Genomic DNA, 18366 nt, shown 5'->3' on the forward strand with positions numbered 1-18366 from the left:
AATTTCCAAAGAATTTTTGGTGATTTTTGTATTGAGTGAATGTTTACGGTCTTGAATCAGCATTCCAACAAATTACTCTTTAATTAGAGTTTTTAATAGCATGCTGTAACAGCAGCCAACGTGTTCAAGGGATTGACTTTCAGATTTCAGAACCAAGAACTATGCCCGAGCCTGGGCAATTCTTTCAGGACTTCTCATCTCTGTAAAGTGTGTAATCTGCACTATTTTTGTTACAACTATAATTATGAATTTTTTAAAAAACACCAAGGGAAACAAATGAAGAGGTTTCACTGTTTCCTTCAATTACTGCCTGTCTTACCATTTTAAGCCTTGTGGAACTGCTGTTTTTAAAATCAGTTTAGTGGACATTGATAGGTTTTTTTTTTCCAGAGAACAATTGACAGTTTCTCTTGTTTTCTCTAGTGTCTTAGTAATATAGCACTATGTTTATAAATAAGTTGCTTAGTGCCATTCATTAGCAAGCAAAACCATCTTGAAGTATTTGTTTTATGTATAGGCTTGTTACTTTAAAATGAAGTACCGCATTCTGTACTCTACTGTAAAGCTCAGTTCAGAGACTTTGAAAGCTCTATCTGACTGAAAAAGTGCTACTGTGAACTCGTGTGGCCTCCAGACATGGTGAAGTGTTCTTGCCAAGTCTGCTGCTTTTGTTTGTAATTGCTGTTTGTTTGACTTGGCCATACTGTTTCAGTTGCTTGTTTCTGAAGGTACCGTAGTAGTTCTGACCCTGGCTATCTGTGCGTTGATTCACTGTACCTTATGTGTGCATCAGGTCATGGGACAGACAGCACAGTCATTGCACAGTGCATATTCATGAGGGTGGGATTTTTTAATAACTTTGGAAGCCTAAGATAGAAGGCGGGGAGGGCATTACCTTTGGATTTTAAATGTCAACCTGTGCAGTGGTGAAGACTGATACAGGAATGTGTTGAGAATATTTTTGGAAGAGATGTGTTTACCAGGCCTGCGTGTTTTTGTTGTGCTACAGCTCAAGTTATAAAGTCCCAGTGTATTTTGTGATTAGTAAAGCCTTAATAGTTTGGATCCCAAACAACAGTTTTGTCCATTGAAACATCTGAGAATGTTATTAATCTGTGTCATGCTATGTATGAGTTTTTTTGATGATTGAGGCCTCCTGGGTTGAAAGGAAAAAAAATAATAATAATATGGAAATGTGAGAGTTAGATGGTTTGGATCCAACTCTCCTCATGCAGGAAATATCTTCTTTCAGCATGACAGTAAACTTTCTACACATTGTTTCACAGTGTTGGTAATGACAAGTTCTAAGTTAACTCAATTGCTTTGCAAACAATGCTTTTAAAAAAGTATGTGGAAAACCAAATGATTTAGCAATATGTGTGATTTTATTTATCTGTTCTGAATTTATAACTTATGTTCTTCCAAAGAGTGGTACCTCCTTATCTGAAATTAATGGGCGTTCTGAGTGATTTCCCCACTCACACACTTTGTTTCCTGTGTAGTTCAAGTGACTGGAAGAATTGTCCACCCCTCCGAAGAGTGCTCTGTGTACGGGGTGTTGGTGCAGGGAGAGATGATCTGTCATAACAGTTTATTTCTTGGATCTTGTAATGAACTTCTTGTTCTATTTTTCTACCTGTCTATGTGACACATTTTTATGATTAAAATACTTGTTACTTCGTCACCTTGGGGTTTATACCATAACCATGACTGACACAGGCTCTCAACTCTTTGGACCTGGAGAAGTCCTGTACTTGTAGCCTTAAGTCTATTTTCACATCAGACTTTGAATCTTAAATGTTAATAATTTTACACTATCCTTTCCAACTATTCAGGTTCTTGGCTATTCTTTGTGCACAAGTGAAGCACCGTGATTATTTGACAACTCTGTGTGTGCAAATTGGTATCAAGTACAGAAATGTCAAATATCAGGAGTGCAGTATTGAACCGTAGTACAGTTTTTTCCTTTCACTTGTAGTATTGGCTGCTATAGTAACTTTTTTAGCATTTACCTACTGCTGTGTTGAAAGAAGGTGGTCTGGCCTTGCATAGTGTGTTGATTGCTTGAAGTAATAAGCTGGATCTGGTCTCTGTTCTGCGAACTAAAGGAATGATTTTCACTGTAACAATGTTGTGTAATTGTAACTGTAACTCTGATCTGTCACTGTAATGACCTTGATGTCGGTAGCTGTTATACTGAGGTAAATTCAGTCCATGTTTTCTAAGACTTCCACACTCTTCAGAGGTGTTATAGCAAGCCCATATTGGTTGATGTTACTTATTTATTAGAAATAACTGTTTCCTTTAGGAGGTAAGTGGCTCTGTAGTCTCATTAAAAAAAAAAAAAAACAAAAAAAAAAAACCAGAAAAAAAGAAAAAAAAAACAGAAAAAAACCCCACAACAAACAAAAACATGAATGGGAAAATACTTTGGAGGTGAACTAGAGAAACTCTCAGACAAGCAAGATGTTGTGTCCAAAAGGAGTATTGCAGGAAAACTTAGAACTTTGGGGGGAAAATCTGTAGGCTTCCACTCTCTTTTGGAGCTTACAGGCTGATAATGCTTGGCTGAAATAAGGTCTCAACTGTGCAGTTTCTTCACATTTTCTGAACTAGATAAAAATGAGATTTGAGTATTCTCTGATATTTCAAAATCACACAAGATCGTGCTGAGAGAGAATTAACAGTAGATTTTACTTTCACATGTTTTAATTAATAGGAAGAATAATTAAGAAATGTAAATACTCAGAACAAAGTATATACAATTTCAGTATAACTAGTATGGATCGTTTTAAGTAACTCAAGTGCATAAAGATTAATATGGTTGTTAAGGCATTTTCTATCATATAAAATGACAGCTTTAGTGACATACAACTGAAGTTCCTAGTTTATCTAATTTTACAAATGCTCTTTTTCCCAACTATTTAGTGACATTATGGGAGCATTTTGTTATCTAACATTTTGTATTCTTTATATAAGTGTTTAAAGAAAAAATAGAACACAACCCACAGATTAAAGATTTTACTTGCAAACGTTGCTTCTTTTTTCCCCCCTCTTTTTTTTTTTTTTTTTTCTTCTCCTGAGGAGTGGAGAGCAGCTCATTAAAGGAATTTTCTGAGCTTTGGGAACTTCATAAATATTGCAGAATTACATCCCAATAGGACATTCTTAAAAAAAAAAAAAAGCATATTTTCCTAGGAATCTTTCAGATTTGAAGCAATTTTCTAAATTAGGTACTTCACATGTAATTGTAAACATATGTAAATGTGTTAATATGAACTAGATGAAACCATGTTCAGAGTGTGGATACACTTGTGCAGTGTTTCAGCATTTCTCAAAGCTTCAGCATTAACAAAGTGTAGCAAGAATCAATTCCTGAAATATTTGGCTATATGTAGCTTGTTTTTCTTTTTTGCAGGTTTGAAGGGCAGGATAATGTTGGTAATGTTTCTCTCGTAAAGTTGGAGGAGCAATTAATTCTTCTGATAGCATGGACTTTACCTTGCTTTTGGCAAGCAAATAATTTATTTTGATGATAGATTGGAAGTTAAAGCAGTTATGAGGGTTGCAGAATGGTCATTAGTTTGTTAAGGAAAGAATCAGTGTGTCTCAGTCAGCAGTGAGGAAGCATGAAATAAAACTAAGTATTTAAAAAAAAAAAACAAACCTAGCTTTTCAGGAATTAGTGGAATTTTATGCAAGGGGGCTGTTGTAGATGCTAAAATGTTCTTGTAGCAAAAAGTGTTTGGGTGAGTTCATTTGGATGAGAATGTTTTCTGAGGTTTATTCGTCTGGTTTTATGCTACTGCCGTAGAGCTGCCTGTTTGCCTGTGGTAAAGTGCAATACTGAGGTTGGTGGTCTGTTGGTCTGACCAGACATAGACGTTCTTGTACTCTTATGATCAGTGAGGTAGTTTTGAAATGTTTTGGTTTGATTGTTTGAAAATACACTTAGTGCTGTTTTGATGCTGTTTTGCGTAAATAACAAAATTGCTATCGGAGTATTAATTGTGATAGAACATGCAAAGGTTGCAGGCAGGAAATGCAGATGCTGCAGTTGTGAGAAGTACAGTGTATTTTAACCACATGCATTGTTTATCGATTGCATTCTAGATAGTTGAAGTTGGAAAAAATATGCATAGTTGATAAACTGCAATTTCATTTGGTCTTACAGGTGTCTCTCAGTATTTATTATGAAAGTAAGCTTAACTAACTACTAAAGCAGTCCTTAAAAAAACCCCAAAGGATACTTAACGCTGACCAAAAATAAAATGAAGTAGGTTGCAGAAAGTTGATCAACATTCTTCTTTATGATACATGTAAATGCCATGAGTTGTGTGGGTAATACATGCATCTGAAATGGCTAACTTCTGCTTGTGCAGCCTGTTAAGGTGCTTGCTGTAGCAGGGATGCAAAGTATCTCTTTCTACAAATAAATAAAGTGTATTCACATAATGTATAGAAGTTAAAAAACCAGAAACTTCTGTTCATTACTCATTTGCTAAGCTAATGGTAAAAACAACTACATATTTTATAGAGTTAAGTCCCTCTTGCATTTTAAGGCACTGAATTGAGAGTTCTGTCTGTTTTGGGTAGAGGGCAATTAGACATAATCAAGGGTTTCCCTACTGTGGCTTTCCATAAGCTGTTTAGTCAACTGTGTTAGAGGCAGATAGCCTCTGGTAGAAGTTTAGGTGCCTCTTGTTTACTGAAGATTGAAAGTCTGTTCTTCTGTGTGGATGTGGATGGGTAAATCCTGTGTTCCTCGTAGGCTTTTTGGCAAGGCTTCCGAATTGAAAATGTGCAGAGCTGTTTCCTTTTTGTGGATGAATAACCTATACAGACAAGACCCGATTGTAAATTAAAAGGCGGCTGCTATATAGCAGAGCTTACCCTAAAATATATGCACACAAATTAGAAGGAGATTTCTTTGCATATTTCAAGGTAAATGGGAATAAGGAGATTTCTCCTGCAAAAGGAAGGTAGGTACATTGTTAATATTTCATTTCTTTCACTATGAAATTGAGATACTATGTTTGGTTCTGAAGTGTTAGAGCATTCATCACCTTTCTGTTTATGCCCCATTGTTCCAATTCTACTTTTTAATCAGTTGATTTAAATCTTTTACATTTATATTTACTTTTCTTGCAGTATTCACCTCAGAGGCAAAACACAATAAAAGAATGCAGGACATTGAGTTACTTAAAGATCCATGTAGGAATTGAACAGGAAGTACCTAGATAGCTATGAGGTTTAAGTATGGGAAGATATTGATCAGTGTTATAATGTAATTTTTTCTGGAATGGTGTTCCTAAATAACTCTCTTCTATCAACACTCAGGATAAGAGAGTTGTTTGCTCTTTCAGAAATTATTGTTTGTAATAAAGTCACTGCTACTTAGAAGCGATGCACAGAACTGTTATTTTGTAACAGTTACTCTGGTGAGGCTTTCTTTTAGACACAGCCTAAAAGTATGTGGTGGATAAATTATATAACACTGGGCATGCATTTTATTTCTTAGTTTCATTGCCATCACACCTATACATATTTAATGGATCTTTGAGAAATCTCACTTTGGGGAAGTTTTTTTGGGTGGCCAAATATCTGGTGGCATAATGATTTATTTCAAAATGAAAGTAGGTTTTGAGGTAGTGGTGGGTGTTCTTCATTTGTCATTTAAGGACCTGGGAGAAAGTTATAATTAACTCTTTCCTAATTAATGAAAAGAGTGGCTAGGGAAGTTGCATCCTCCACTGATCTATCAAATCTTCAGGACAGATGTATTATCTGTCAGAGCTTTGTTTGCATATCTGATTATTATTTTTTGTTACTCAGACTGTTCTTGAATTATCCTAAGCAATTGCTTGGCAGGATATTGAGTTTAACAGTCTCTTCTTCCTTCTTCTATGCAAGTCCAACAGGTATTAAGAGCTAATGATTAAGTTGGCTGTTCTTCAGGGCCTGCCCTGAACCTACAGCGTAAATTGAAGCAGTCTGTAGTTTTTACTGCCACTTGAGGATTTTTATTAAAAAGGCTAATTAGAAGTAATATGCTGCTAAGCGATTAAGAGTAAAAATACATTTTTCTGTGTTCAGGATAAATTTCCGTTTAATGTTACTGCATTCTTAGCCTTTTTAGAAGGTATTATGCACACTTGTGTTGAAAAATCCTGCATATGTTGGCTATAACAGCCTGAAAAACTGTGCTTCTCTGAATGCTCATCCTGAAATAGGGAATGAATTTAAGAAATCCCAGATTCCTTAAGTTCTGATTCTCTTTCTTTTATTTTTATTTTTTTTTAAGGATCACTTGTAATAAAGTTTCTTCCATTTGCTCACGTTAATTTCTCTTCACCCAAAATATGATCACTCCTTAGATGCTGCCAAATTTGAGGTTGATGATCCTATAATAATCCTTCTAGAAGAAAAAGCAAAACAAACCAAAACCAAACCTCTTGGCTTCATACCAGTGACCACTTTAAGAAACTGGAGAGTCCTTGATTGTAGTATTTAACTCAAAACTGTGGTTTGTTTCTATGTAAAATAATTTTAATCTCAAAATACAGTATTCCAGGTGAATTCTATGATATTTTTCCTGATGCTCTGTTTAGTGGCAGACAGCTTCTGTACATTTGCTTTTATTTCAGATATCATGGTATATTAAAGTAGATAAGAAGAAGTGGTAACAAGCCAGATGAGTTCAACCCTTTAAAACATTTTGCAATTCAAAAGCTGTGAAACTAAAATGGTTTGCTTTCTTCGAGCATAAGGTGCTTTAATTCCCAGACCCCAGGGTGCAGGAATAGATTCCTGTGATACACCTTGAGACCCTGGGAAAGGAAAAAGATCCTGCTTGCACAAACAGAACTCTCAGTATTCAAGGAGAACACAGAAACATGTTTACAAGTTTTAAAAGACCTTTTCTCTATCATAGCTTTAGCAAGATTTGTACAGTTGACTTGGTAGAAGGCAGGACTACTGGCTGTGTTAACTCTCTGACGTGGTGTAAATCAGAGAGCGTTGGCACTATTCTGTGCCAGGAGGCTGGATTAACTTTTAGGAGGTGCAAAATACCCATTCCTCATCAACTTTCTGTGATGCGTCCCTTAAAATGCTTTACATTATACACTTGCATCTTAACTCTCTTACTCTTTTGTTTTTCGTAACTTTTATTTCCATGAACTTGATTGTATTTGATTTTGTTATTGTCAACATTGCCTTAATGATGCAGAGCTCTTTAAGCTCTGTAATACTGTATTCTTTTATGTATATCTAGGTGGCTTCTTGTATTCTAGTTCTAACACTTCAATAGTTTTTGCTGTCTTCTGTCTGTTGCTTGGGAATGTGTGTTACTGACCTGGCAGCTGATGGACGTTGACATGAGTGTTCATTACTGAAACAGTGTAGGTCAGTTCAGGTCACTGTGTTCACAGTCTGCTGCGGGTTATACTTCCGCCTTCTGTATTCCTAAATAATAAATAGATGTTCCTAGTTTTGGAAAGGAAGTGTACGTTCTTGAGGATGTTTGCCATGCTGCAATTTTTCCTTCTCTTTCCACTCTATAGTGATTGTAAGGAGATGCCACACTACAAAGTGTACAACTTCACTCTGATTTCTGTGGTCTTGTACTACAGCTGCTAGTAAGAAAGAGAATGAGCTTAATATTTTTAGTTCTGTTTAATATTAAGTGTCTAATGAAGCTTTAACTGTGACACTTCATTATTAGCTCTATAACTTAACAGTGTAACTTCATCTTAATGGAATGATGTGCCCGTATTGTGATGCTGGCAGTAAAGATATTTTTAATCTTATCAAATTGAAATACTATGTTTTGGTGCTACTGTCAGTGTGTAATTAGTCTTACTGGCTGTATTGGTGACTTTCTTGGAAAGAAAACATTTTTCACTAGCTTAGATGAGTTCCAAAAAATGCCCACCAGTTCCGAAGACTATACATGAATCTTTTTAGATAGAAATGGGCTGACGTGGGTAACTATATTCTGATTTTTAAAAGATGTTACTTGCAAAGTTCATGCATTTAGGAGAAATGTAGAAAATATAGATGATAGTGACAAAATGAGAAACTGCATCTGAGGATGAAATTGTGCTGAAACAAACGTGCTGAGTTGCTTTCCTCCAGGACTGCTGCGAGTTTCCTGCTAAAATAAAATCATAAAACCCCTGAATGGTCTGTAGCCTTACAAGCAGGAGCTATAAATGTAGAAATTGGGAAGTGATTTCTGTCTTGTGATCTGTGCAGAACTGGCAAGGTCAATATTGCAATATAATGTCCCATTCTTTAGTGGTAATTTTGAAAAGAATGCTGAAAATTTGAAATAAGAACAATTTGAGGGGAAGAGTGATCCATTTATAATTCACTTTAATCAAAAAGAAGTCTGAGAGATTGCCTTATTAGGTGCCTCTGTGGGTTTTATATGTATTCAGATGCATTTTAATTTAAAGTAGAAAACTATTTAGTTTAAGGACTATGACACAGCAAACTGGAATTTTACGTTAAACAAAAAAAATTATCCCAATGAGGGGGCTGTATATAGTGTGACAGAGATACGTGCAAAGTTGGTTAACTGCTTCTTGTGTGTGTGTACAACAGCTGAGGAAATAATCAGGCAACAGATGTAAAACATACTGAAATAATTTTTGTACAATGAAAAATTATGAAGCCTTTCTGCATGAAGACACAGAATATAAATGGATCCAAAATAAATGATCTATTACTCCGTAGTCTAATCTACTGCTGTTGAGTTTACCTGTTTGGGTGGTTTTTTTTTCCATTCTTTTTCTTAAGGCATTATGCTTAAGTGAAGAATTGAAGCCTTGGAATTAAGCTGCTTAGGGAGCTAGGTGATTTCTTTCTGTTTTGTTGTGCGGGGTGTTTCGTGGTGTGGGTGGTGTTTTTTTTGTTGTTTTTTAAATTTCAAGTCAAACATTTGATTCTATGCGAAGGTAACTGCTTGAAATATGGTCTTTCTAAATGTCAGACTGCTTTAATTGATCTTATTGTCTTTTAAATAATTCTTACTTGCATCATTGTTAGTTCGAAAATGTGCTTTCTAAGATTCCCCTGCTCCAGTTACCCTGTTAGAGAAGCTAGAGGACTATTGTTTTCCTCTTGGAAGACAGAGAATTTATAGGTGTATTATTAGTTAACTGCACTACTTTTCTGTTAAACTAGGTCTTCAGCACCTTGACTTAAAGTCACGCATGCATCTCTTAATTTTATGAATTCAAATAAAAAGTGCTGTGTATTGCCTGCTTTGGATAGGAAAAGCATATTCTCCAAATTAAATTCCCGTAAAATATGTGTGAGCATATAAGCGCATACAGCCACACAAATGCATAGTTTGCTTATTTTCTGTATCACTCTTGGCTTTGTGCTTTCCAATCCAATTACAGAGAAAACTGCAGTAGTAAGCAGGAGTTTGATCATGAGAGTACAGTAGATTAATCTAGTGTATTCACAGTATTGAATGGCTGTCTTAAATGAAAAGGAAGCCAGGGATATCTGTACTTTAATAGGTGAAGTGTACTCAATATAGCTGGTTTCTGCTAAGAAAGACAATGACCTTTTCATCTATTAACTGTAGTAGAGACCTAATTAGATTACTGATAGCCAGTATCAAAGTGCAGTAGTTTAGCAGCTTGTTGGTGGTTTGTTGCATATGCCTGTCCAGGGCTAGAAGCTGTTGTTGAAAAATTAAAAATAGAAGAAAATGCTCAAGAACCCTGTAGTGTAAATTCTAAGACTCCCAATTGCAAAATAATCCTGACCTTTCTTTAAGAAGTTCTCTTAAAATTGTTCTGGTTTCACTGCACTTTAGTCTGCATTTTGCAATCAGTTTGTGCTGTAAGCTAAAACCATTACGTAGCACCATGTGTAAATTGCAGACCTGTCTATAGCGCTCTTACGTCTGTATTTCAGTAATATATTGAGAAGACACAAGCATGTTCAAGAGTTTATTTTGAATCTCAGATTATTGTGGTATGGGTAAATATATATGAGATCTTGGGTCTGGACAGAGCGCTCGCGTTACTGTGGTGTCATATCTGTGATGATCAAGAATGTTTCTTAAGTGGTTAAAACACAATCTAATCTGTGGTTGTGGTGTATTTTGCTGTTGCTTATCAAACCTGGTGATGAGACTCTAGCTTATCCACAAGCTTGTCTGTGTCTGCTTTCATTAGTTTGTCCAAAGAGAAGATACTGCTCACAAACTTTGCTTCCCTTAAGCATTTCATGCCAGAATAATGTACAAAATGTTCCAAAATAGAAAGTTCGCATAGGAAATTCTGTATATAGTCTTGTTAATCGACTTAGGGAGCACTTAACTGTTGATAGCTGGTATTTTTGGCAAGAGTTCAGCTTTTGACAATGATGTTGCAATTGTGTTATGGGTTTTTTCCAGCGCAGACATTTGTAAAGTGCCATGACTTAATTGATTTTAAAAACGCAAAACTTCAATAATTTCTTACCAAACCATAGTGTAATAAGAATTTCTTTTCTTCTGTGAAAAAAATGTTGTATTTGGCAAAGGAAGAATGTAACATTGGGTCTGCAAAAACACAGGATGTTTATTATGTCCTCTATTTATTCCCAATATTTTGTGAAAGATTGTGTGACTTTATAAAACCTATTGAGACAGCAAATGTATGAGGCCTGTGGAAGACATGTTAAGGAAACTTGATTGTTTAGGTAGATGCTCTCAAGCTCTCCTGTGTTGAATGATAAAGAAGTCTGGGAGCTTTGTGGTGGTGGTGTTTGTGGTGTGGTTTGTTGTTGTTTTTTGTTGTTGTTTGGTTTTTTGTTTGTTTGTTTGTTTTGTATAATCCTCTTGCTTCATTTGGTAATGTATATGAGAGGCTTTCAGCAGCAATCCATTTTGGACATGAACAAAAGCTAACTTTGATGTTTGTGCTGTTGTGAATATTATGGCAGAGACCTGCTAGGTGGTTCGATAAAGCAGCACTGACTGGAGATGAATGTAGGATAAATTTTGGCATTAAACTGCATAATTCGGGTTCTTGCAGTTTTCTGTAGTCCCATTGAAGGTGGCCATATGTTGATATGTAAAACTATTTAACATCCTGTATTAACTTTTTTCTGTAAACGACACAGAATACTAATACTCTTATTTTATATTGGAAAATCTGATGTGAAACTATTTAAAGTCCCATAGCAAGTCAGTTAAGAAAATAGATGTGGGATTCTTTGTTTTATTTTATATTACTTGATCTTTAGGAAGTACATACTTTCTTGAGGAAGGATACTTATGTTTTCAAACAATCCTAATTGTAAAGAGAACTCAGTTTAATTTACTTTTGTTTGGAGAGCTTTCTTAAATTATTATTAGAAACATGACTGTCTCAGAGTTTTGGAAACTTGTATTCAAACATGTTTCATAGATCATTCAACCTGCTAAAGGAATGCAGTTCAAATTATCCAGACTCTTCATAGAGTAGTAAGCATTTAAAAGTAGTAAGAAATTGCTGCTTATGTTTGGTTGGCTATTTAATTATCTTGATGACATTTGATTTGATGTTTGAATGGAAAGACTATGATTTTTCGGCAATAATTCAATCTTACAGAATAGGATCTTCTTCCAGAAAGACGACCATTCCTTTGAAAATTTGTAGGCAGGAACTTAATTTTCTGGATTGCCTCTGAGACTGAAATTGAGAAGAAAAACTATTTATAAATTAAACTGTGCTCAGTATTTTTAAGTTTTTACCTGAAACAAAATTTAAGAAGCCTGTTGTTGCATAAGGAGCACTCAACTACAGGAATGGTCAATGAATTATAAACTTCTAAGAGACTTACATCTGTAATTAAAACAAAATTGTTTTATTTAGTTTCCAATTCTCACATGTGTGTCTTAATCTTTGAGGAGAGTGCTCTTTGTAACAGAGTTTGAGTCCTTCGTTTTCAGTTGCTTCTAACTTTTTTTGGACTTGTAGTCTCAATTGCCCTTTTTTTTTTCTGCTGCTGACTTCTGTGTACTGGATGGAGGTCTATGGGCAATTGGTTTACTTAGTTTCCAGATTATGAAATTTAGAGGGTGTTAGTCTTTAAAAACACATCCACGAGTTGTATGAGTTTTGTTGATCTACTATTCCCAAATACTATACTGTTTAGGACAGTGGCTATAAAAATCGTAGCACAAGAAAAAATGATTCTATAAAATAATTCTAGTAAGGAGTAGTGACAGAATGAACATAATCTTATACTGAGTTTGTTGTGGCTTAGAAGTTTGACCCTAGCATACAAAATGAGGAAATTTAAAGCTGAATTTCTTGTAAGTTGTTCAAAGAAACTGACGAAACTCAACAGTACTTGGCCCTGGAGTGAAAAGAAGCAAACTTTTGAATTTGAATGGCTGGTGGTGATATGGTGGTAGTGTAAAAGAGGAAGGACAGATTCAGAGAAGGAGAGAGTTTTGCAGGCTTGGTCTTTGCCATACCCATTACAGGGCTGACGGTGACTTATGAATGAGTAAATTCTCTTGGGTCTGTCAGTTGTGTCATTAATCTGCCAGGTTCCTCCTTAGAGCCAGCCGGGTTTCTTGTGTCTACCATTCTTGTGGGACAGTTGCTCAAGGATGTCACTTTTCTAATGGTTGGGAATTGCTTTTGAAAAGTGGTCAGAAAGTGATCAGATGAGTCTTTGGAAAAGTATCAGTTGAGCAAGAAATGATGGTCAGCTCAAATGGGTAAGACCTGTAAAAAGGGAACCTTCAGGAGACATCTTAATACCATTGCTTCTTTAAGTGCAGTAGTTACTGACCTGATATTTAACTGACTATTCATAAGATTGTGCAGGAAATTATCTTCCTTAGTTGCAAATGTTGTTCAAACGTTCACTAGTCTTAACTAGTTATCAAAATCTTTTTTTTTTCCACATCTTATTTTATGATGTGAAGGCTAACATGTGAAAGTTGGTGTTTCAAATTTAAGTCTTCCGATTTTTTTATTTTTTTAATTCTACAGGTTCTTCAGAAGTGGTGTATCTTTGAAACGTGTATGATCCTGATATGACCAGTGACACCTGTCTCACTGCACAGTGTACTAGAGGGAGAATCTTGCTTGATACATTAATTGGCAAAATGAAGATTGATTTTTATTTTTATTTTATAAGTATTGTATGTAAAGCAGTCAAGATATCTTCAGTCCTGAGCTGACAGTTTAAGTATGAATTGTAATAAATGTGTAGATCTAATCAGGTCTATAAGGTTACATAAAACTCTTCTAAATGCTTAATACTTTTACATGTATGATGGTTTAGATGTCCTCAATGAGATGAAGTTTCAGACTGTGTGTTGAAAACTGAAGGCTTCTCCTCTTATGTTCAGTTTCCCTTCTGTGAACAGGAACTAGAACATTAGTGGCTCTACAGGTGTGTCCACTCTTAAATTCCTGTTATGAGTCAAATCTTCCACCTCCCCAGTATTTTTTAGTTTACAACAATAGTGTTCTGCTTCATCTTTGCCATAATAAACGTCTAAAAATGAAGACTAGGTTAGTCTTCTTGTGTGACAGTAATCTTGTGATCAAAATGTTTTAAAAATATATGATCTTACTATTGTTTTGAGTTTTGTGACATGCCCTGGTAGGATAAGCAAACGCTTATGTGTGCACTGGGTATGTATATTCAAACTGCTTCAGTGTGTTCCATTTCTTTCAAAAATACTGCAGCCTTTCCTTCCTTCCTTCTAGAAGTCTGAACGGACTTTAGGAAAACAAGACACAAGCGTTGCATTGCAGCTAGCATTGCTTTACATGTAGTTGAATTGTTTTGAAATACACTTCTAGAGTCTGAGAGTTAACAGTATTTGCAACTGAAATTGAAAGTATACTCACTGAGTGTGTTCCCGTATTGGTAAATCCATTAGAATTTGATAGTTTGATTGTATTTGAAAGTGTTAGTGTTTCAACAGCCTAAGATAAGTCCTTTAATCAGTCTTACATGCTTTACTATTCAGGTTTCGTGCCTCTTTTCCACTTTGATATGTTTGAGAAGTTGGATGAATATTTCAAATACTACATACCAGGATTTATTAATAAAAGAAGCCTATAAAATCCTGTGTGTAGTTATTGTATAGCCTTTAGGTTGCATATTCAATATTACCTGCCCAAAATGCCGTAATAACTTACCTCCTTTGTCCTCAATGGCTAAGAGAAATATGTTTGCTCAACGTGAAGATTTTATTTTCTGTGTAGTTCAAGCAATAAAATGCAGTTTTTAATATGAATGATGCTATCATGGGTAGTGCTATATGAAATGCAAAGCAACAATTTTCAAGTTTTAGGACCTTTCTTTCAAGCTTTTTTTAAAAAGGACAAAAATCCTTATTTTCTTCTCAGAATACAGTTTTTCTTTTTAATTTTGATTTATCAATTTCTATGTGAAATGCAGTATTTTTAATAATTTAAAGTTATGTTGAAGTTCTCTAGTCAACTACTTTTTAAATCTGTTACACTTTGATTAAGCAGTGTAATTGCATTCTAGGGATGTGGAGTATCAGTGTAATCAGATTTACTAATTCTTACCATTCAAGAAAAACTTCAGTTTCTTATTTGAGATCTTGGAGTTTGAGTGAAAGACTGTTGCCTGGCTTGCACATGATCACACTTCCTAGTTAAAAGATAAAAACCCTTCCAGCTACAAATGTAGTACATGTATATCTGAAATGCAGCACGCCATTAAAACAATATTAAGTTTACAAAGTCTGTAATATTAGATGTTGGAATTTTTATTCATCCCCTTCTATATGTGCATTCAGTAGTTTTTTTAACCTCAGACTTTTTTTTTTTTTTTTTCTTGAGATCCATGTTATTCAAGTAGCTGTTCAGTAATTCTTTTTATCCTTGTTGTCTCTCTTGCCTAGTTTCAGGCATTATTTCATGCATCCTTGCACAAATACAAAGTATCTGTCACTCTGTTTCTCAGAGCTCCCTGAATTCACTTTCATAATAAAACTGTGCAAGTTCATGTGGTAGTACTCTTACAGCTGAGGGCCAAGGTGTAGAGGGAGCTCAGAGTTATCATATGTCACTGAATTTTGTAGAAAGAAAGGTAGTGGATCTCAGAGATCTGTGAAAATACTGTAAATATGAAAATGCATAGGCTGGTAGAAGCTTCTCGTTGAGCTTGTTTGAAGAATCTGAAGCCTAGCCATATCTGTGGGGAAAAATATTCTAACAGAATCTGTACACAATTCAAGGGGATTTTTTTAAAAGCAATGGGAGGCCATATTTTTGCTTACAGAACTAGTGTTTTATACATGTTCTGTAAAAGAACATGATTTTTCTCCCCCTTAAGAAATGGTCTGGCTAATGCACTTTTAAAAATACACTTTGATTGAATTTATAATTCAAAAGAGTTAAGACTTGTCTTGTATTTGACTTTCTTAGTCTCTCTACTCTTGTTTTTGCAAGTCTTGTGTTCCGGACATGCAGATTGTGATATCATGGCCGGTTTAGGCTGATCTAAGACCATGTTGTCACTGAAGGGAGCTGTTACTTCAGTATCCTGTTTGTATCCCTTGTGCCAGCCTAAGTACTCCCATGACTATACAGAGTAGGATCAGGAAACTGATGTAATTCAGAACTGAGGAAAAAAAAAAATTTCCTCAGTAGTTTTAATGTGTGGCAGCAAAGCAGCTAAGTCAGCACAGCAGAGGGAACAGAAGTAGGAGGAGGAGGATTGCTCCTCTTAGTATCAGCCTGGGGGCTTACAAATTGGTTTAAGACAATGGAAAGAATTCTGTTGTAACTGAGAGGGAGGGAAGGTTGTTCTGTGCCATTTTGTTTCCCAATTTTAGTGCCAGTAAGTCTTTAATCATCAATTTAGTTGTAAATCATATCAAATCTAGCTATCCCAAGAATTGTTTCAAAGGACAAGAGTATCTAAAGATTGAGAAAGTTGTATTATGTAGAGAGTATTTCTTAAGGCTTTGTGTACAGAACCTAAGCTAGTACAACAGCCCCAAGGGAGACTGTGTTTACTTTACCTGTTTTTATCGAACTTTAGATTTACTGCTTTTCAAAAAGGTCAGTGTTGGAAATTGTGTGTTAATTTTTAGGGCTCATAGTCATGAAACAAGTCAAGTGATAGTTTTGATACACCTAATTTCTCTGTTCAAAATGTGAGAAAGCAAATCAGTTAATTTAATTTATTCAGCAAATCTGCAGTGATCTTGTTCTTGATTTTGTATTGAGGGTCTTGATGACTAAGTGTTCCCAAAGTCTAAATTGATTTACCATATTTCTAAATATAAAGCTCTTAACTTTTGCATAGATAACATCTGTTACATTTCAGCCATGTGACTGTTACAATGGAGGAAAAAAAAAATCCGTGAAATCAGTCAAATATGTATAGAAGCAATTACAGAAAGTGATGCTAAAGGAAGTTTGCTGGTATTGACAAAAATGTCAAAAACCCAACTATAAAGTGTGTTCTTTTGTGTGTGGCAAACTTTCTATTCAACCTTTTGGACCATGTGAAGATTGTGTATAAATACTGTTGCATATAAAGATGTTGGAGGGCTTTTTTTGTAGCATGGATTTTTGGGTTTTCTTTGTTTTTATTTTTATAACATTATTACTGTATTATATTAATTCTCAAGATCACTTAGCTCATATCTCTGGTTGAAAGTATGAGATCTAGGGAATACCTAGTAAATATGGAGGTTTGATTCTGCTTGGCCAAGGCCTTCAGAAGTATTTCCAGAAGGGGTTATAGTTCAGGTGTGAGTATCTACGAGGCAGATGCCTTCCTCTGTGCATAATTGCAGCTGTATTATTTTTCTCTTCATTATTAGCAAACTGAGGATGAAATAAGGCCTGACAGTTGTATCTGGCAACTAAGATTGGTCAAAGAGTTGTAAAACAGTGCAGGCTGAAGAAACAAGACTAATAGAAGGAGTGAAGATTGTCACAGAATACCCGAGTTTCGGAAAGAGTTGAGAACTGCATTCCAGTCAAAGAGCATGAGAGATTTGATAACCTTACTTAACAACAATAAAAAAATCCAAATCCAACCAACCAAAAAACGACAACACCAAACCACTACTTTTGTAACTATTTTGTGGGTAATTTTTTAATTTGTGTAAGGACACTGTTTACTTTTTGTTGACTAGTGAAAATGGGGATAACAAGTTGGGCTTGTGAAATTGTCTGGTCATTTGCTACTTTAGATACCGGAACAGTGCAATTTATGTATACTTGAAGTTTTCTTCAGAAGGCTGCTAAATTTCTGTTGGATTAAAGTCAGTTTGATAGTATTTTTTTAGAATCTTAAGTAGCATAATTGCAGTTGAGTTGCTCAGCTGCCTCCATTTCCTTCCATTGGGAGCCCACTGTTTAAAACAGCTGATTCTGGATCTTCGTCTCTACCTTTTATTGTGAAATACCTGTGCAATGATTACAAAGGTTGTATTTTTTTTTTTTCTTCTCTATTACCATGCGCTGTTTGGTACGTTACCTTTTCTCACCAAGTTGCAGTGTTTTGTTGAGAGTGCTTTCATGACAGACTTTAAACTGAAGTACTCATAACTTCCTTGTTCTCACTAGGATTTTAAATTTTAATGGATTAAATAATTAGGTAATGCAAGGTAAAAAGAACACATTTTAATTTGGTTTAGCATTGAACAGAAAGCTGGAGGGACTAAAATCAGGGCTGATGTGTGCAGTTTTATATGGTGATATCACTTAGTCTTGAGATGGGAGCAACGCAAGTATGTTGTCCTCCTGGTTAGACAGTTTCTGGCTCTAACCAACTGAGAATGGTGAAATGTACAACCACTCACTTCAGAAAATCTCCAGGGATAAGTTAGGTGCCAATTACAGCTCTGCCCCTGCTCCCCCCTTTTGTTTTTTTAATTGCGCCTCCTTTAATAATGAAATTGTGGTGTTGATCTTAGCCTCTGTAGAGCTATGTGGTCTCTACTGTCCTTATTCTATTTTTGTAAATCTCTCTTCCAAGAAAATTTTATATTGACCCTTGTCTTGAGTTAGCTACCCTATGACTTCAGTCAGTTTGAAGTCATAATGATGACAAAGAGTTTGTGGTTTCCTGTAATGATGACCAATCCAGTAATATCATTAGCCATTTAAATTTTGTATTCACATCTGAGAATTCCCTTGTCTTCCCTAGGATTTTGGCTTGCAAAAGGCAAAATATGAGCCCTTTCACTTTGTAGTGAAGAAACTACTTTTTTCTCAAACTTACTACCTTTATTTTTCAACTGCTTTGAAGTTTTCTACACGACCTTTTGCGCTAGTTGAGATAACAATAAATTCAGTAGAACATATAAGCTATTTACTAGGTTAACAGGTGAGTAGGAAGCTTCAT

At 35.3% G+C, this 18366-nt stretch overlaps 1 protein-coding gene across 6 annotated transcripts in view; it reads left to right on the top strand.

Moving 5' to 3' along the window:
* STRN3 (striatin 3) overlaps window positions 1-18366 on the top strand; it is a 64334-nt gene that overhangs the window by 1672 nt on the left and 44296 nt on the right. The gene's annotated exons all lie outside the window — the stretch shown is intronic.

The sequence above is a fragment of the Streptopelia decaocto genome, assembly GCF_964273445.1.
Source record: "Streptopelia decaocto genome assembly, chromosome: 7".
Taxonomy (NCBI): Eukaryota; Metazoa; Chordata; class Aves; order Columbiformes; family Columbidae; genus Streptopelia; species Streptopelia decaocto.